This window comes from Panthera tigris, chromosome B2 (assembly GCF_018350195.1).
Source record: "Panthera tigris isolate Pti1 chromosome B2, P.tigris_Pti1_mat1.1, whole genome shotgun sequence".
Lineage (NCBI taxonomy): Eukaryota > Metazoa > Chordata > Mammalia > Carnivora > Felidae > Panthera > Panthera tigris.
The window spans coordinates 101,128,922-101,150,940 of NC_056664.1; the positions used below are offsets into that span (position 1 = coordinate 101,128,922).

Sequence of the window (22,019 nt, forward strand, 5' to 3'; positions counted from 1 at the left end):
TGAAATTAATTCACCTGATTCTTTTACTTTTTAATTTTCTTAAGTCTATTTATTTATTTTAGAGAGAGACAGTATGAGCAGGGGAGGGACAGAGAAAGAGGGAGAGAGACAGAGAGAGAGAGAGAGAGAGAGAGAGAGAGAGAGAGAGAGAGAATCCCAAACAGGCTCCACACTGTTAGTGCAGAGTCCAAGGCGGGGCTTGAACTCAGGGTACCATGAGATCATGACCTGAGCCCAAACCGAGAGGCAAGAGTCAGACACTTAACTGAGTTACACAGGCGCCCCATCTTTTACTATTAAAAAATGTTTTTAATGTTTATTTATTTTTAAGAGAGAGAGAGTGTAAGCAGGGGAGGGACAGACAGAGTGCGGACACAGAATCTGAAGCAGGCTAGAACCCACTCACTCTGAGATCATGACCTGAGACCAAGTCGGACGCTCAACTGACTGAGGCAACCAGGTGCTCCTTTTTTACTTTTTATATATGGCTACCAGAAAATTTTAAATGCTCACTTTGGCTTGCATTTGGACAGCACTAGTCTAGGATGATGCTACTCAAAATGTGTTTTCCCAACTAAACATATCAGTGTCACCAGGAAGTTCAAAATCTCTGGCCCCAACTCCAACTACCTTTCAGAAATACAAAATTCAAAATGAATGAATGAATGAATGAATGAATACGTAAATAAAAACAAAGGAAAAGAAAAGACATGGAATCCAGGAAACAGGAAAGAAGGGCAGCGTACAGAGTACTAATCTAGATCAAAGCCGAACACAGAGCTCTGGTAAGATCCCTGAAAAAATAAAATAACACGATTAGACTGAGAGGTTAATAAAAGAAGGAAAGGATAGATTTATTATAAACAGTACATACACAGAAATAATTAAAAATTTCAAGGAAAGAAAAGCAGCAGCAAAAGTGAAACGGGATTAGTCACTCCTGGATTTTTAAGAAACAGTATTTATAGACAATTATGAAAAGAGCTTTCAGGGAATAGGATGGGGGAGATTGTATCCATATTTTACAAAGTGGATCATCAAAGCGACCATCTGTACTTGAGAGAGCATGAAATAAGAAGGTAATGTATCACTTACAGATATAAAGGGACTTAAAAAAAAAAGGAACTAAATCATGAGAAAAAAAACACATATATCCCCAATATGGGAGGAGGGGAGCTAGAGGTCTGGCAAAAACAAGATAAATTTTCTCTCATGGCAAAAGATAGTCAGTGACTGCAATGATGGATGGAGAACCAGTGCTAGAAGAATATTATTTTCCAGAAGAAAGAGCTAACGGTGTTCACCTGTAAAGAATAAGGCTGTAGTATGAAGTGTCAGGGGAATCACTGCTTATAATTAATTTGTATAAATTACTTCATAAAAATATGAAAAACTATAAAGTACTAGACATAAAGTTAGATCCCTAGATGTGGTTGCATGGGATATATAATATATAGATATATGCTACTTAAATATAGTCCATAATTCAATTATGATGTTAATTTCTTTTGTTGACATATACTTGTAGATTTCCTCAGATTTTTCCAAGTTTAATTTTTATGATGTTTGCTTTTGTTTTTACATGCATATACTGCTATGCTATCCTTTTAAAAGTTTGAAGTTATTTTTGATGCCTCTGTCTTCATTATTGATATTTAATGAAGCAAAAAATTATTCACCTCAAATATTGTTTTCTTCTATGAGAAGAGTTAAAAAATTAAGGTATAGCTTAGACAATACTTTAGAATTTACATCAAAAAAGCACTTACAGGTACATAAAAGCAAGCCATACATAATGAACTAAATATTCTAGGAAAAGAATGGAATTTTGCATGAGTGGATGCGATGAGAAAAGCAATGTTTAAGAGCTGATTTTATAGAATGTAAATAAAGGTTATAAATATAATATACAGTACATATATCATATGTACATATAAAAGTTATTTTATATAGAGTTGTATATAATATATAATACAAAATAACATATCTTTTTATAAAATATTTAAAAACATCTATAAATGTAAGTTATAAAAACTGATTTCATGGGGCGCCTGGGTGGCTTAGTCGGTTGAGCGTCCGACTTTGGCTCAGGTCATGATCTCGCAGCCCGTGAGTTCGAACCCTGCATCGGCTCTGTGCAGACAGCTCGGAGCCTGGAGCCTGCTTCCGATTCTGTGTCTCCCTCTCTCTCTGCCCCTCCCCTGCTCATGCTCTGTCTCTCTCACTCTCAAAAATGAATGTTAAAAAAAAATAAATTTAAAAACTGATTCCATAAACGCCAAGAGATTCAATTTTAATTTTTAAAAATTTTTTGTTTATTAATTCATTTTTTGAGAAATAGAGAGAGAGAGAGAGAGAGAGAGCAAGCTGGGAATGGCAGAGAGCGAGGGAGAAAGAATTCTAAGCAGAGCTGTCAGCACAGAGCCTGATGGGGGCTCGAACCCACAAACCGTGAGATCGTGACCTGACTCAAAACCAAGAGTCAGATGCTTTACCCACTGAACTACCCAGGTGCCCCACGAAATTATTTTAAATATCAGAAACAACCTCACAGTTTCTACCATTTTTGCAATGAGTGTGCCTAGTGTTTGAATTTTCCCTTTATTTTTTTCAGTGATTGGTGAATGGCAGCCCTACGTAAATAAACAGCCCAAGGTCCTCATATATTAATGAGGTTTGCAAAATTTGGTTGGTAAAATTCTTGTTGTGAGACTTATGGCTCTAGATAATTATTTTCTTTGGGGTCAGTACGCTATTTATGCAGATTTTTTCTAAACTGGAAAACATGGTAAGCAGATAAACTATATTTGCGATCTTTACACACAAAAAAGGTTAGTTTAACTTTTGTTCAAATCTAGATGAAAAATTTTGTTGTCTTATATTTCACGTGTTTGAGTTATTAGGAATAATTGTAATGATAACCCAACTGTAAAGAGCTGATTCAGAGAGCACATATCATGCTAGCAACTTTGCAGTCTGGGTCACTACTGCTGAATCCTGCAAACAGCTGAAGCAGTGACATTCCAATAATGGAGAGTGATTACAATCCATGGAATGACTTGTCAATAATTCGTATATGGTCATAACCTCAACAAAACACACCATTGGTTGTGTTGATCAAATTGTGGATTCAGCTTAATATCTATAATAAAGCTTAATTCTCTTAATCATTAAGTATAACAAGTGAATACAAACACCTTTTCCCTTCATCTTTTCAGACAGCTTTTGATTTTATTCTTGATGTTAACAATTCAAAAGTATACACACTCCACTTGAGTCCCAACGTTAGTGCTCAGTTGATTCATGAAGCATCTCAATTCGAGAGCAATAGATCTCTGTCTGATTTTTGATCAAAATAATTTTAGCGACTGTTTTTGTGGAATGAGGTTTTCTGGTAGTGCTACAGAATTTCAGAGAAAGAAGAAAGCTATTGCATAATTTATACAAACTCTATCTCCTCGGTTTTTAAAAGACTAATCTAAAACAGAAATTAAGGAAGTTGCTACCATCAGAGAGCCAATGGTCTGAAACTTTAAACATGCTTTCCCTAACTGATAAAGTATGTGCACTTATGTTTTAACTTAGGAGCCTTAGGCAGATTCTGAGTCTGGAGGCAGACATATCTATCAACTGAAAGAAAAAAAAAATACCCAGTTTTTCAAATCAAGGAATTGAGGGACTACTGAATCATCAATAAACTGTCTTGCTAGGATTATAGATGAGCTGTTCACTATCTGGTTCTTGTCAGCCATGTTGATAGCTCCAGACATATCTGGTTTATAAAACAATAGACTCCTTATTCGGGGGAAAACAGCTGTAATAGCTGTTTAAGAGATGGGTGGTATTCTACTTTGTTTAAAATATTTAAATTTTATATGGCTGAAAAGACAACGTTTTATTGTTTGATAATAAAGTGTGGAACAATTGCTGTTTCAGGGCATTCTCTATAATAGGAGTCTGTAGATTTTCTACAATGTTTTTCATTCACTAATTGGAACCAGGACATTAGCTGTAGTGATTTATATCTCTGAATTCCTTTTTAAATTGGCTTGTACAGTCTTTAAAACTCTTTAGCTCAGTTTACCAGCCAGTTTGATACACACTATTGTTTTATTTGTGAATGTATTGAAATTATGTGTAAAGCTTACATTATTTCACTTTTAGAATATGAACAAACATTAAATCCCAATGTTCCATTGGCTACCAGAAATCTAATGAATAAATAATTCACAGAGAATGAATTTATTCATTTAACTATGTCTCCTTGAATTTAAAAAATATTTAATGCTTTAAACTAATAGAACAAAATGATGAATATGCTATTACAGATACGTGAAGTTTGCCTTTTATATGCCTTCTAAAAGAAAATTGAGTTTATTGGTATCTCATACTGATGTTATACATTAAAATGATTTTACATTTATAACTATTTCTGGATCTTTTAGCAAATAAACTGACAAGCATAGGTGAAAAATAATCTTTAGCCAACTACCTTTGATAAGTATGGCAGCCAGAATCAAAGGAGAGTGAATAAGCTTTAGAAATTGATTGCATTCCACTGAAATTGTGACATTTTCTCAAAAGGAAAATCATAAAACTCTCCCAAAAGATCATTTAGTTATGAAAAGTACTTCTGCCTCTCTCTCCCCCTCCTTTGCTTTGTTTACTAAATTGCTCATAAACCCAGTTAGGTTTTTCTTCTTCCACTTTTGCCTGTCAGACATAGACTCTTCTCAGGCAGATTTTTCCACAAGGACAATTTCCACATCTTCAGGCATGAAATTGACTCCAGGCTTGCTCTATAGCCGATTGCAAGACGGTTTGTTTACTGTGCACTGTGACCTTCCCTCTTCATCCTCTGTGACTGACTGAAGGCATCAGATCCTGTTTCCTGAGGCTTCTGGTACCCTGTACTTGCTTTATTCCTTCCAAAGCATGGCCTTGTTTTTCCCTTTCTGTATCCCATGGTGTAGTAAAACATCCTGAACTATTTTGCTTTCTCTGTAAGGCTCTATTTGTTGCCAGAACTTTAGGTATTATAAAAGTAGTATGCAGCAATAAGCCAAAAGGCTAAAATATCTCAGAGGTCTATGTCTTTTAGAAAATGTGATTTTCTAGAACACATCAAACTGATTTGTGTCAACAGTGATCATAGCGTGCCAGGAATAGGTTGATATTAACAAGCTCATTTTAACTGCTTAAAATCTATAGCAAAATTGAAATTATGGCCACACTTCCTACTAAATGCCAACCCCCCCCACACATTTTCTGTACATCCTTTGAATTAATGTATGTTATTTCTCAATATTTCTTTAAATGTGTTTGTTGAAACTTGTAAAGGCAAAGCTGTTTAAAATGCAAAAGCCTCAACATTTGAAGATAATAGAAATGAATAAAGATAATTTAATGCACCAAGCCAAGCCTCATTCTGATTGTGGAGTAAGCAGTAATTACCAGACACAAAGGCTCTGACCTTCAAGAAGATTGCAGTTTAGTCTAGGAGACATTTAAACATGTAAAACTATAACAGCAGGTGAACTAATGGAAAATTAACTAAGGGAAAATGCTGATCTCAAACCGAGTATTCAACACTAGAAAGAACATATGAGAGGTTTACAGAACTTTGAGCCTCACCGGACATCCAAAAGAAAATCTTGTGAGAGACCCTTGGAAGAAGGAGATTAAGAAAAGAGGAGCCTAGACTGGGAGGGGGACAGGGTAGACATATGGAATATGAGCTTGGGTAGAGAGTTCTCCTTGTTCTAAACCCCTTCCCCTCATATTGCCTTAGCTGAAGACAATCCAGAAGTTCTTAGCAAAAGGTCTGAGTAGGGCAGCACTCTCTCCATTTTCCTCACAAATATGTCTGGGCTGTTACTTCAGTCTGGAACTCATGGTACTCATAGCCCCATAAATAGCTCTCTACATGTGGGAAGTTTCCAAACCTTTCCAGCGAGCACACACTCAGGACTAGGCTTTGTTCCTTGTCTTAGGCAAACATGACAATATCATGGAAAGCAATGCTTGTCGTGCAGTGGTTCTCTATCCTGGCTATACATTAGAATCCTCAGGGATGGTAGGACATTATAAAGACATACCAATTTGCAGATTTCATCAAATTAAATCAGATTGGCATTGGTATTTGTTAACTATTTCCACAATGGCTATAATGTAGCGAGGATAAAAAGTCATTGGTCCTGAGGCATATTCACAGGCGAAACTTTAAAGCTATGTGAGAAAGATAAGAAAATGGAACAAGTCCCCAGATACAAAGGAAATAGTCAACTAAAGTGCACTAGGCTGGAGTACATTCTCCTTGTGTTCTGTTTTCATTCCCTGGTTGCCCTGAGTTGGGCCAGTCCAAGAACTGTCAGCAAGACAGCCTGAGAAAGGTGTCCCCTCCCCTACTGTAGTCATAAACTTCAGCTGGTATTTTCTGGGTGGCCATGGAACTCAGGGAGCTTAAAGTCTCTCTCTCTCTCTCTGTCTCTCTCTCTCTCTCTCTCTCTGTCTCTCTCTGTCTCCCCCCCCCCCCACACACACACATGCATAAACACAAGAACACATATGAAAATACAAAATAAGATGGAAGATATAAGAGTAATAGGAATACTATATAGGTAAGAGTTAAATATACACAGGTAAAACAATCAGAAAGTGAAGTCTCTCATATCTATTTAAAGAGAAGATCCCACAGTATACTGTTTGCAAGAAAAATAAAACAGGAAACAGAAAGTATGAAAATCAAAGAATGAAAATATATATCAAAAATACAGGAATTTAAAAAGCGAACAAACAATTTCCACCTAAGACACAAGTCCTCACATCAGAGGGTTTGAATAGCCATTTTTCCAAAGAAGACACACAGATGCCCAACGGACACATGAAAAGACGCTCAATGTCACTCATCACCAGGGAAATGCAAATCAGAACCACAATGAGTTACCATTTTACACCAGTCAGAATGACTAATACCACACAGGTAAGAAATAACAAGTGTTGGTGAGAATGTGAACAAAAAGAAACACTCACACACTGTTCGTGGGAATACAAATTGGTGCAGTCAAACTGGAAAACAGAATGAAGTCCTTCAAAAAGTTAAAAAAATAGAAACCACGGGGTGCCTGGGTGGCTCAGTCGGTTAAGCATCTGACTTCGGCTCAGGTCATGATCTCACGGTCTGTGAGTTCAAGCCCCAAGTCAGGCTCTGTGCTGACATCTCAGAGCCTGGAGCCTGCTTCGGATTCTGTATTTCGCTCTCTCTCTGCCCCTCCCCTGTTCATGCTCTGTCTCTCTCTGTCTCAAAAATAAAATAAAACATTAAAAAAATTAAAAAAAAATAAACCCCGTATAATTCAGAAATCCCCCAAAATCCACTACTGGGTATTTGCCCAAAGATAATGAAAACACTAATTTGAAAGATATATGCACCCCTAAGTGTATCACATCGTTATTTACAGCAGCCAAGATATGGAAGAAACCCAAATGTCCATTAATTGATGAACGGATAAAGAAGATGTGCTACACACACACACACACACACGCACGCACGCACTGGAATATTATTCAGCCATAAAAAAGGATGAGATCTTGCCATTTCTGACAGCATGGATGGATCTAGAGGGTATTATGTTCAATGAAATAAGTCAGACAGAGAAAGACAAATATCATATGCTTCCACTTATATATGGAACATAAAAAAACAGAAACAAAAAACAGAAACAGATTAAACTGAGAGAACAAATTGATAGTTGCCATAGGGGAGGTGGGTAGGGGGATGGGAAGAACAGGTGAAGGGGAATGGGAGATACAGACTTCCAGCTATGGGATGAATAAGTCATGGGGATAACAGGTACAGCATAGGGAATATAGTCCATGATATTGTAATAGCGTTGTATAGTGACAGATGTGATGAGCATAGTATAATGGATAGACTTGCAAATCGCTGTCTTGTACACCTGAAACCAATGAAACTAATGTAACATTGTATGCTAATTATACTTCAATTAAAAAAAAGTAAAAAGCATCACAAGGAATAATAATATTATAAACTAATAAAAGGCCAATATATGAAACAGATACAATAACCAGTTAGAAAGGACACTTACAATTGTGTCAGACACTGTGCTAGGCCCTCACCTAGCAACAAACAACAGTAAAATCATTTGTTTAAAGGTATTTTGGCTTTTTTTCCCAGGGGAGACCTCCAATTTTTGTCAAACCTCCCCAAAACTACTTGAGAGCTCAAATGACCCAGGAGCTCTCCTTAATCTGATGTGTTGTGAAATGATACATATATCTTTTCTTATGATGTTGGTATTTCTATCCTAATCCCTCCAAATATCCAACAAAAGGAAAATATTTTATTCAGACTTTTTTCTAAGTTACCATTCTTTCCTCCAGGCCTAGTGATTTCCACATTAGCAGTACTTTTCAGCTCTTAAGGCTTTTCAGTACATAAAAATTTTATACCCCCAGACTCCTGAGACTGCACAAGGAGAAACAAAAACATTCCACAGCATATGACCAGGATCCCAGGAAGTCTGACAGCTTTTACCTTAGATACGCCAGGGAAAGTTTCCCAGTCTTGGGTCCTCATGGTGGCAGTGTCACCCAAATGAAATTTATTATTTTTACTAAAGTGATGATATTCTTGGTAAAAAGATTAGAAAAAAAAAAGACTGACCAGGTTTAAATTTGGTTTTCTCTGGGAATTATTATTCGAAGCACAATTTTATAGTAGGCAAGTATTTCAAGGTTGCTATACTTGGCAAGATGGTAAGACATAGACAGGGAATCAAATTCATGGGACATGCAGCTTAATGAAACATCTAATTGGGCATAAAACTTGAAGCCCAACTTGCAGTGGATAAAATTACATATTCTCAGCCTATTATAGAATGGACCTCAGCTCCCTGATTTGGAAAGGGGGGTAAATGCTGAGTAGTCTTTTTTTTTTTTTTTTAAACCAAAGGACATAGCTGAGTTTTACACAAAATAGGGTTGGTTTTAAAAACAAGATTTCAGCTTAGGACATCATGTGTCTGTTTTCTAAGTTCCTTTGGCAGGCCCAAATGGCATCGTAAATTTAATGTACTGAAATTTGAGCTTTTTCATGCAGGAAATCAGGCCAGGATATGTCAGCTCACCAAAAAAGCATATTATTCTTGGAGGTATAAAATATTTTTTCTGTAGCTAAAATCATATTAAAAGTTCCTTCAGTTTGAATTTTAAGTGTTCCTAGTGGAACGTGTGATGAAGTTCTATGGTCTTGGCAGATACCGAATAACTTCCTCTGGAATCTCTTTGGCCTGGATATTAGTACAACTTGGTCCTGTTTTTCTTCACCTTGATAGGTATCTGGGGATGATGTCATGACTCAACTTTCTCCTCTCATTACTTATATATCTATTCATTTTTAAAGAATAGATCTCTGATTGCTTGTTTAAGTTCCTGATTAACATAAGGATATATGGAAGATGTTGGCAAAAGCTTTGAGATAGAGTGATAAGAAAGTCTATTATCATGCAATTTAAATAGAATTCAAACATATGTTCAGGATAAGTGCCACACAACTAGTAATTCTGAAAGACAGTTCAGGATGATGGGATTTCATGAAAAAGCTAAAGAAACCAAGACATTATTCAACATAAAACAAAGGCTTAGTCTAGAGATTTAAAGAAAAGTATACATTAAAATCTACAAAGGATAAAGAAGTCCCCTTTTTGCTTCGTCTTTCAAAACCAAGCAGGACCAGCCTTATTACATCCTAGGTGAAACTGACTTCGTCAACTCTTCCATTAAATCTAAATTTGTCATATTGTAGTGAATGACAGACCGTCTACATGGCAAGTGTATCCTCCTGTATAATCAACAGTGTAATGACTTAACCTGAGAAACAGAGACAGGTGTATTGAGTGGCTATAAGGAACAGCAAGATTCTGAGATCTGAAAGATTCTCATTAACACACCAAAAACACCTAAGTAGTGGAGTGCTTAGTGCTAAAGGTAATTCAGAACAACAATTAAATTGTGGCCATCATTGATCTTGATTTTAAATATATATGCCTAAAATTCCTATTGCAAACATTTCTGAGCAAGGTACAATTTTGAGGGGTTGCTGTATGAATACAAAGGGCCTTGGTTTCGACTCTTACGAGAGTTTCTCTGCCTTCCTTCAATTTTCTCTTTTGCATCATGCAACCGAAAGACTTACTATTCCAGAAGTATGACTAGTTTCTCCTAAATTAGCAAGCAGGGTGTAGAAACACATAATTACCAATAAGTTGCACATCTTGAGGATTATCTACTCCATTTCTCCTATATTTAGGAGAGAACTATGAACTCTGGAGAAAGTAAGTGAAAACTCTCACTGAAGCCCAAGTTCCCCTTGTCTCAGTCTGGCACTGAGCCTACTATAGTAATGAAATCAATTCCTACCACGAGTCATAAAAATACAATTGTCATGCTTCTTCAACTCCAAAACCTGGTATATTGGAGGAAATTTCAGGCAGCCCTACTACATTGTACACTGGCCCCCAGCTGCCCTAGAAATAGCCTGCCTGTATTTAAGCTGGTACCATTCATCATGTCCACAGTACTGCTGTTATGGCCTAGTCCAGTGCTCCAATGCCTTCCCAGGTGTCCAGGGAGATTTTATAGGCATATCACCCGCTAGTTTTATCTAACAATTTTCATAGCTGCCATCTTGGATAGGTTGCCATCTTGGACACACCAACAAAAAGAACAGCTAGGTAGAAAGGTTAATCACAGTTGCCTTAAGTAAAAATAATTAAAGTAACAATATAATAATATTGGAACACCATACACCATAGTTTTCCTCGGGCAATTTTATCATAAGTCCCACATACTGTCTGGTTTAACATTTGCACCAGGCAGAACTTCCAGGTTTGGGAAATTATATGGTTGTTCAAATAATAGTTGATAATATTTTAGTGTTTATCACATGCCACCAAGTATAAATAGATATGTCACCTAATAATATCTTTTCAACAACACTAGACAATATAAATTATTATTATAATATTCATTTTACAGATGAAGAAACAGTGAAGCACAGGGTTCATGTAATTTAACAAATATCACCTGACTTTAATCAATGGAGCCGGGATTGCTGGCTCCAATTCTTTGGTAATCTCTTGACTGCCTCACAATAAATTCACATTTCCTGGACCTTGTCAAAGTAAATATTAAGAGTGTAAACGGGATGGGGCACCTGGGTGGCTCAGTCAGTTGGGTGTCTGACTTCAACTCAGGTCATGATCTCATGGTCTGTGAGTTTGAGCCTCACTGAATTCGAGCCCTGCATCGGACTCTTTGCTGGCCGCTCAGAGACTGGAACCTGCTTCAAATTCTGTGTCTCCCTCTTTCTCTGCCCCTCTCCCACTCACACTGTCTCTCTCTCTCAAAGATAAATAAACATTTAAATAAACAGATAAACAAACAAACAAACAAACGTGTACATGGAAATAAATTTCAATAGCTGAACCATAAATTTATTAAATCGCCTATTTTTAAACTAAGTGTCAAATAGGATCAGAGTGCCGCCATGCTTTTTTCAAAAGCAGAAAGTCCCTTTAGCGAGTCTGGAATATGAAAACCAGAGCCTATCCCTTGAAACCTTAAGAGATAAATTAAGTAGATAGTATGAAAATCTAATTTATAGAGTGAAGATCTATTTATGGATCTTCTTGAAACCATGTTCAGATAGTAATTTTAAGAATGATAGGTTCAGAGTGAGTTATCGGAGTAAAGTAAATGCTAGGGTGGGGGGAGTATGCCACTTTTTAAGGATAAAAAGAGAGGAAACCTCCTTAGAGCATACTAGAACCCCATGGCCTCAGCATGAGTCTAACCCAGTTGGGTAATTTTTGCCTTTTCTCATGACAGTTGGGCAAAATCTCCTAAACCACACAAATCTTTGAAATAGCAGTTGCTGCAAATTAAAGAACATTTTTGTATTTACAGTACATTCTGAAATCTGGTGTTCTTTTCCCTTCAGTCAGAAATCCCCAGTATCCAGCATTATGTTTCCTGAGGTCTGAAATTGCCATTCATCATGAATAACTTAAAATGTCTTGTAATTCATTAAGAATTATACTTAAAGCAATGCTGTTGGTTCCCATTTCTGTGAAACATGCTAATCTTTGAAGACACATGTAGAATAACTCTGCATTACTAAGAATATCTGAATAATTTAAACACTCCGTTCTCCAACTTTTTGCTTAAAAAGTATTCACCATACATGTGGACAAGATTTCGAGTACCATAAGAGATTTTGTTTGTTTGTTTGTCTTTGTTGTTTTGTTTTGTTTTTTAAAGTGGCATATGCATACACAGATGAATAACATTTGGAAGCCTTACCCTTGAAAATAAAGTTTGGCAATGTGTTGCTCTGCAAAGTCTCAATATCAAGGAAAAACTTACGTTCTACTTGCACAATGGATTGCAATATGCACTCCATTATTGAATATGGTTTGTTCATATCTACACACACGCACACACACACACACAAACGGGGCACAAAATTACAGGAGGGGAAATCTGCTAAGGAGCCTATTTCTAGGAGGCCAATGATTGCACTTAGAATATTTTCATATGAGAAGCTGAATGACACTGTCCACTAAAAGCACTTAATATTCTTTTTGACAGGAGGGACCAGAGAGTGTTCACTGCTATACTGTCATGTTGTGTTTCCTCCCAGAGAGGTTGAGGTAAACATGCCAGAAAAATATGAGCTCCGTACTTGGCTGTATAAAGTCTGTTAAGTCTGTATAAAAGTCTATGGAAACAAAATCTTTTGCTAAAAAGCATCGATAATAGCACACTGTAATTTAAACCATTAGAAATATTGAGAATTAGGGGGCATTGCTGATTTGTAAAAAATTATCAAGAGTGGTTCTTCTTCTTGTGTAACAGGATACAGAGCTACCACCTTTTCTAGGCCTTGGAGAATTGTCATGCTTCTTTCCAAGTTCAAAACGTGTTTTTGACATTTTATCCTTTGTGCTTTCAATATTGGGAAATATTTCCAAGACTTCCTATAATATGAAGTGTTTGGCTAACATTGCTTCCTCTAGGTTGCCTCCATCCTTTTGGTCACAATCACCTCCTCCATTTATGTCAAGAAGTTCCCTTTTACTAATTTCTCCTGGCTGCACATGTACACTCCTGGGCAGAGGTCATGTCAACATTCCCACGGTCAGCCATTTCTTATAAAACTCCATTTATGCCCAGTTTTTATTTTTACTTCCAGCACCATTGTTCTTTGTTTGTTTGCAGTGCCTGGATGCTTTTTGGCCAATTTTCCTGTTTTGATCATTCGTTTTTGTAAATGTCATGTAGGTGTATAAGTGGGAGAAAAGGAAGCAATGTAATGACACCCTTTGCTGTCTGTAGGTGAACCAAATCTCAAATGTGCAGTGACCAATCATTGACAGACTCTGAAAGAATGATATGATTGGTCCCTGATTATGACGGCATGTTTTTTACACAGTGATTTATGGAGTGAGAACTAGCTAAGTGTGTATCTAATACAATTACTGACAGTTAATACAGTGATTACTGAAATTCGAGCAGCGCTGTAGAGAGACTGGTGTTACTTCCTGAAATTTGTGCATACTAGAACTGTGCAAAGAAAGGAATGTCTGTAAATTCCTCATGTTCCCATTGTTATATCTTGGGTTATGTCTTGTTGTCAAATACTTAAATGTAATCAAAGTTGAAGCAAATGAATCTTGACCGAGATGTAGATAGATTAATCTTGCTTAGGACACAAAGAAAGCATTCAGTGTCGATGAGCTGCAGTTGCTGGGAAGGGCAATGAAAAATGCACCCTGCCCTCACATTGAGTGGAGGCTAGTGATTGGTTCAAATCCACCCATATATACCTGAAGCACAGCATAAAAATCAGGCCATGTAAAACCCATCCTTGGGCTTTTTACAGGCTTCCACATCTTAATTAGGGAAAGGAAACTCTTCAATGGACTTGTTCTACATGAGAACTAATATGAGAGTAATCGATGTAAAATAGATTGCAGGTATTGTGGGAAGATTTGTCAAGAGGCTACATTACTCGTTATATTAGCAGGGACACAGAACTACTATGGGTAAGAGTTATTAAGGCAATGATAGTAATAATGGAGAGAGTGAGAGACCACGGCAGAGGCGGAGAAACAAGGACTTCCCCCTGGGAGATAAATATGGAGAAAGGAGCCTTTTGGAGACAACTATAGTTTCAAGCTTAAGTGGTTTGCAGAAACCTGACAGATCTGAATCTCACAAGGTATCAGTAATGTTTAATGCAGCTCCTTTGAAAGAAATAAAAATATTTGCTAGGAACCTCTCAGTAGGTTCCACGTGTTTCCTTGCATGGTCATTCACCTATATTGCTGGGTCCCTTAATTTATAGACTATCATGAAAAAAATAAATAAAGAGCAGGTGGCAAGATCTACTCCTTTAAACTTTCTTTCATCTAGCATTCCAACATGTTTCAGACAATATAAGTTCTTCCCTTTCTCAAAAATGTGGAGATAATTCTAAATATATAGATATAGTAATAGAGGCAACAAATCAAGGCTTTCCAATCACCCACATCACAATTTTAGAAAACCAGAGATGTGTTGTGCACATTTTTAGTTTTTCTTAGTCTGTTTGCCATCAGTGATCACATGTTTCTAATATTATGAGTCTCACAAATGCCATAGTACCTCTTACATTTGTCTCATGACATGTGTTTGCCAACTTTTGTCCGCAAGGAAAAGCTTTTGATAAATGCCAAGGGGATCTGGCATAATTGTTCAGATACAGAGAACTTACAATGATATAAACTGAGCCATGGGGGGAGAAAGGATTTAAGGAATAGGAATATTCAGTTGTATTAGAACGATATTGCCAGTTGAGGATTATTAATACTCTTGTTACCACAATCCAGTTTGCCTGAGCACTACTGTATATTCTTTTATAAATCAAGCTCAAAATCATTATGCATGATTACCTTTTTTCCCAAAGGTTCTGGTGCAACGTAATCCAATGTAGATTCAGATATATTCAACTCTGGCTTGTGGATGTTTCTCACAGGACCAGAGTAGACAAGGTTTTTCTGCCAAGATAAGTAATGAAATGGTATCAGAACATGTTTCGGGCATATGGCATAGTATGCTAAAGGAAGAGAGACTTGAGGTCTAATTCTGCTTTTGCCTTTCACTCAGCGGTATGATCTAGGAAAAGGGAATCACAGTAAACCTCTCAGATCCTTCATTTATAATTTGAGATAGTAACAAGTCTACTCAAGTTAGAGTTTTGTCATTAAAAGTAAGGAATAAAGTCCTACTATATAAACTTATAGAACATTATACAAATATAAGGATCTATGATGATGATGACCCATAAAACAATTTTTTACATTGGAAAATATATGATGTATAACAGATTTATTATTATTTGTTAACACATGTATTAAACTCCTTCATATATAGAACTTCCTTGGCTTAACAATGGGGTTCCATCCTGATAAACTCGTAAATTAAAAATATCATAAATCGAAAAGCCATTCAATGTACTTGACTTACCAAACATCATAACTTAGCCTAGCCTACCTTAGCTGTGTTCAGGACACTTACATTAGCTTACAGTTAAGGAAAATCATTGGGCACAAAGCTTATTTTATAATAACGTATTGAATATCTCATATAATTTATTGAATCCTGTGAATCCTGTGAAAAACACAATGGCCGTATAGGTACAGAATGGTTGTAAGTATACCGGTTGTTCACCCTTGTGATTGAGTGGTCTACTAGGGGCTGTGGCTTGCTGCCTCTGCCCAGCATCATGGGAGGGGATCACACACACATATCGCTAGCCCAGGAAAAGATCAAAATGCAACGTACAATTTTTACTGTGTGTGTATGGCCTTTCGCCCCATCACGAAGTCAAAAACTCCTAAGTTGAACCATCATTAAGTCAGAACTGTCTGTACTTTTTGCTAGCGGAGGTAAAATGAGGAGTAGAGTCAACAAAGAGTGGAAATAGGGTATTAAGAAGGATTTCGGCTACATGTTACTGAACTCTCCATCTCACATGAAGTTCTCAAGCAGTGACGGACAACGCAAAGCCTGTTGCAGAATACGTTGCTGGCTGAGTTTTGAGATCCGTGACAGTTTGTGAATGAGACGCTTAAGTGCTGCTGCCAGTTTCTATTTCTCAAACATACCAAACACCAAGTGTTGGTGGTTCTAACACAGCCCAACTCTGCACTGGCCTTCAATAAAGCAGGTCATAAAGTTTTTTATGCAATGTTTTTCAGTACAGTTCAAATATAACAAACTTTATACTGAAGGGGAAAATGTGGCCAATCAATAGTTTTTCCTCCTAGAAATTCTGGAGAAAGAAAAGAGGCGGATTTATCACTTTTTAATGCATACTATACCATAATGCTAGAAAGTGTATTCCTGGTACAGGAACAGACATGCAGAACCAAAGAAAACGAGAATGTCCCGAAACAGATCTGTTTATGTAACGTTATGTAGTAGTGGTCACAACACAGATCAGAGGGGGAGTTGCAGATCTTTTCTTAATTGATTGAATTTGTGATATTGGTTTTCTATATAGGAGAAAATAAAATTCAACCCATCTTTCAAACAACATAGACGAGTCAAACCCAGATTGATTAAAAATCCGAATGGGAAGGTAAAACTGTAAGATAAGTGGTGAAAAAAATGTAGAAGATTGTCTTTTGGTTTTGAAATAGAAATTTTTTCAATAAAATGCAAAATCACAAGCCAAAAGGAAAAAAAAATGATTCAACAGTATCAAAATGTTTTCTATCAATGTTTTCTATTCAGTTTAATTTTTCTATTCAGACAAAGTTGTTCAAGCAGTTATTAGTGATGCCTAAATCGGAGAAGTATCTAAAATTAACAAAGAAGTCTCATTAATTAACAAGAATATGATGAGAAACACAACGGAAAAATGGCCCAAGGAAATGTATAGGTAACTCACAAATGGAGACCCTAAATGGCTTTCATGTAGGAATGACATGATAAATTGATTTTTTTGTTGTCGTTTCAAGTTTTTATTTAGTTAACATACAGCGTAATATTACAATTTAGTGATTCATCACTTACATGTAACACCCAGTGCTCATCACAAGTGCCATATGCCATCGGAGAATTCATGTGGGGTCCTACTTTTCTCCATTAAACTAACAAAAATTCTAAATGCTCAATAATACTGTTTTTAAAAAAAAATTATGGGGAAATAGAAACCTGTATAAATTATTAGTGGGAGCGCCAACAAATGCAACCTTTTCGGAAAACATAAAATGTTTTGGAAAACAACATATGTCCTACTTCTTAGTGTGCCCGCAGGGACTCTCACCCACAGGTCCATGGGTGAACACGGACATGGATGGTCATCAGAGCAGTTTCTGGGGCATTAGGAAGCTCATACAGTAGAAACACATAACAGTATATTATATTGCAATCAAAAGCACTGAAGTTGATAAGCATGTGTATGTGTGTATGTATGTGTGTGTTATATCTCACTATGAGTGGGTCTTAAATACATGATGTTGGGCAGCAAAAAGTGAGAAAGAAAACAAAAATATAACACAATATCATTTTTTTTTTAAGTAGTATACCGGAAACTATCATTCATACAGATATATAGACATAAACATAGATAATTTTTAAGATTACATCAATAGTGAAGTCATATATGAAACACATTAGATTGGGTCCTTAAAGGTGGTAGGGGGCTAGAAGGGGAGGCCAAAGTGGGAAAACTAAGAGCCTCAGATAAAACAGACCAATGACAGTGTGCCATGAAAGTGAGGACTATAGGGGCACCTGGGTGGCTCAGTCAGTTAAGCATCTGACTTCAGCTTAGGTCATGATCTCATGATTCATGAGTTTGAGCCCAGCTTTGGGCTCTGTGCTGATAGCTCAGAGCCTGGAGCCTGCTTCAAATTCTATGTCTCCCTCTCTCTGCCCCTCCCCCACTGACACTCTGTCTCTCTTTCCTTCAAAAATAAATAAATATTACAAAAAAATTTAAAAAACAGCAAGGACTATAATCAGTTAAACAATATACAAATGAGACTCATAAAACGAAGAGCAAAAAGTCAATTAAAATGTATCTCAATAAACTGACGATAATGAATTTAATTTTTGTCCATGTTTTTTTCTAAAAACTCCTTTAACATTAACACAAATATATCTAAAAAACATACTTGTTAATATTGGCAAGTGTAAAAAGTGGCAGGGATAGCAAAATGAAGAGTAATGAGATATTATTAGTATTTGATCTGATAATATAATAACATAAATATTTAAAGGTAGCACATGATATAATAGTCCTGTTTGAAACAACAGAAAGGAATGCAATGTCCAGTGGTAGGAAAACACTAGCAGAAAATATTAAAAACACAAGCAGATATCATCTGGAATTCTAACTCCCTGTTGGCCTTGCATACATTCCCCGAGGTAGACAAATGGAGAATTCCCATTACACTGATATTTTTAAATGGGTCAAACTTCAAAATTCTATTCTGTAGATGACATCTAATATAGACAGCTAAATTTTCTGACCTTCCAAATTAAATTCCGATTTCATATAATTCTTTATTGTCTTTGGGCGGGGATTATTAACCTTTTCTTTTTTTGTGTGTGCAATGGACTCCTTTGTTGTCTGTAAAACCCCTGAACTCCTCAGAATCATTTTCATCAAAATCCAATATTTATTTTTAAATATTATTGATAGGCTTTGCTATCATTTGTGATTCTCAGCAAGAAGACAATGGTAAGTACTAGACATTTATAGACAAATACAGGTTTTGCAAATGCTTTTGCACAGCCTCAGGTCCTCATGCCCAGGAGTAGCACTGACTACCCTTGTTGCCTAGCAACACCACTCTATCAAAGACAACCTGGTAGTCAACTGAATTGGAAGAGTCAGAAGTTGAAATGAGCAGTATAGTAGTTATTTGTCTAGGCTGAGATTTGCCTGGTTTTTGATAACTTGTGAACACACTGGCCCTGGGAGTATCTTTTCTTGTTTACAACCCATTAACATAAAAGTAGGATATCAGTAAACTGCTGCACCAATCTTATCTATTTTTAGCCAGAAATGATCTCAGGCAGCCTGAGGCAATTGCTGGAAGTATTTTAGCCTGTGCAGGTTCCAGCAAAGAGTCAAGAATAATCATTTGAAAAGGGTTTCACGTTTTCTCTTCTATCATAAAATTTAATTTTATTTTGAAGTAATCTTGTCACCTAAAACTGACACATTGAAACCCCTTTCCTGTTCTTTTTTCCCCGTTTTTAACACCCATGGTTTTGCACCCTGCTGTTTCTGCAGTGTCTCAGTGAGTTGGTCAGTTTAAGGCACGCATAATGTTAGATGCTAAAAGGGAGTGAAATGAGTAACTACCGACTCTGAGCTCTTTTTTCTTTTTCATCTTCCGCCTCTTCCTTTTTCACAATTAGCAAGATAAGAGGCAGAAGTCAATGGATTTTAAGAAATGTATTCATGATGCCAGTTTAGGATAGCACATTGTCTTTGACAAAAACTTACCCTGGGCTCTAATTTCAATAAAGTAGGATCAGGGAAGATCTACTTGAATCTGCCAGCCTGCTCTCTTTCCATAGTGGTATTTTATACACCAATCACGAGTATCCCATTGCTTTGCACTCAAAAAAAGCGGTCTTTTCAGCACTCTTGGAAGTCTGTCTCCCATGTATCTACACTCCCTTTCATTCCTACCTTTCCTATTATTCTCTTACATCATTATCATTTTATTGACTTCATTTTGTTAACTTTTCTTTCCTTTCTTTCTTTCTTTTTTTTTTCGCTCTTCAAATTCCTTTTTAACCTCACTCTATTTTAAGTGAGTACGTACGATTCATAAAATTACTGCGCGCTGTGTTTGTTTATTGAGTGTACTTTAAGTAGTATCTCTGGACCCCCTAGTTTCTCAAAAGTACATCTCCTTTTTATAGAACATGCAGTATAAAAGTTGGACTTACAAGCTAGAGGCGTGATTCTATCCATGGTTTGATGAATCTGTCATAATGAGCTGTGCAATGCCAAATCTTCACAGCACTAGTAGTCCACAACTGTGCAATGTTTTGGTGAAAGAAAGTATGTGACCCTACGGAGTATGGGTTTTCATTTAAAACCCCATGATCATATGGGCTCCTGAGTGGCTCAGTTAGTTAAGAGTCTGACTTCAGCTTAGGTCGTGATCTCAGGGTTCGTGGGTCCAGGCCCCACACTGGGCTCTGTGCGGACAGCTCAGAACATGGAGCCTGCTTCAGATTCTGTGTCTCCCTCTCTTTCTGCCTCTCCCACACTTGAGCTCTCTCTCTCTCTCTCTCTCAAAAATAAACATCAAAAAAAATTTTTTTTAAACCCCATGATACTACCATTGAGCTTGAAGAATCAACTTGCCATAGTTTTAAATGTAGCCACCTGGGGCGCCTGGGTGGCTGAGTTGGTTAAGCGTCTGGCTTCGGCTCAGGTCGTGATCTCCTGGTTTGTGAGTTCGAGCCCCACGTCGGGCTCTGTGCTGACAGCTCAGAGCCTGGAGCCTGCTTCAGATTCTTTGTCTCCCTCTCTCTCTGCCCCTCCCCCACTCATACTCTGTCTCTCAAAAATAAATAAACATTTAAAAAAAAATTTTTTTAATGTAGCCACCAAACCTAATTGGTTAGTTTTTTTTCCTTTTGATATTTTCCCTCTCTCTCTCTCTCTTTCACACACACCTCCACCACCACCACCACTAATTTCCTTTACTTTAATTTTCTATTATTTGCTTTAAAATCTTCAGTACTTCTGTATATTTATTTTCTCATGAGTTCCTCACATTTTAGGAATAGAAGTGTAGCATTCTTTTTTTCCTGTCTTTACATTTTTACTTGACACACATTTTCTATTACTTTAGTTTTATATTTTTAGGTTATGTCTTCATAAATATCTGTTATTTCTTTTTTTCTTAATTTATTCATTTTGAGAGAGAGAGAGAGAGCATGAGCGCACACAAAAGCAGGGGGGAAGGGAGGGGCAGAGAGAGAGAGAATCCTAAGCAGGCTCCAAGCTGTCACTGCAGAGCCCAATGAGGGGCTCAATCTCAACAACCATGAGATCAGTGAGCTGAAATCAAGAGTCAGGTGCTTAACCAACTGAGTGGCCCAGGTGCTCCTGTTATTTCTTTTCCCTAGGTTGTAACCAGACTAAAATGTTCATTGATATTTTTTAAAATAATGACAAACTCTTTTAAATAAAATTCTTGTCATATGAGTTCTTCGTTTTATTTTAAAATGCAAGTCTTTCCTTTAATTTGTTAAAAAGAATTTGACTTTGAACCTATTACCAGCCAAGTATTTTTCTAAGAACATTTTCAGTAAAATGCAGTTTAGCTGAAAGAACTATAAATTATACAGCATATTCTAAACTCTAGAAATTTTGTTACTTAATTCTGTCAAGGTATATTTATCTGCTGTTTATACTTTTAAAAAAGACTAAAAATTCTCAGTATTGAAAATCTGTAGTGTTGAGTATTTGTAATTGCTGTTTTATTTAGATAGGCATCAAATTGTCCACAATCATGTTACCTTTCCAATTCCATCCTATTAATATCTTTTTTATTTCCTAATCTATTTTGGAACATAGTTTGTATAATAATTTATAATATTCTTTGATCATTTTATTTATTTAAAAAACATTTTTTTAAATGTTTATTTATTTTTGAGAGAGAGAGAGAGAAAGAGAGAGAGAGAGAGAGAGAGGCAGAGCACAAGCAAGGGAGGGGCAGAGAGAGGGAGACACAGAATCTGAAACAGGCTCCAGGCTCTGAGCTGTCAGCACAGAGCCTGATGCGGGGCTCGAACTTATGAACCATGAGATCATGCCCTGAGCTGAAGTCAGACACTTAACCTACTGAGCCACCCAGGCATCCCTGAGTATTGTAAATACATACATTTTCTTTGTCTTGCATCAA

At 36.7% G+C, this 22,019-nt stretch overlaps 1 long non-coding RNA gene across 1 annotated transcript in view; it reads right to left on the minus strand.

Moving 5' to 3' along the window:
* Positions 1-15,022: 15,022 nt before the first annotated feature.
* LOC122238716 overlaps positions 15,023-22,019 on the minus strand; it is a 293,519-nt gene continuing 286,522 nt past the window's right edge. Inside the window, exon 3 of the long non-coding RNA XR_006217825.1 lies at positions 15,023-15,122. This is a non-coding gene — a long non-coding RNA (uncharacterized LOC122238716). The remainder of the gene's footprint in view (positions 15,123-22,019) is intronic.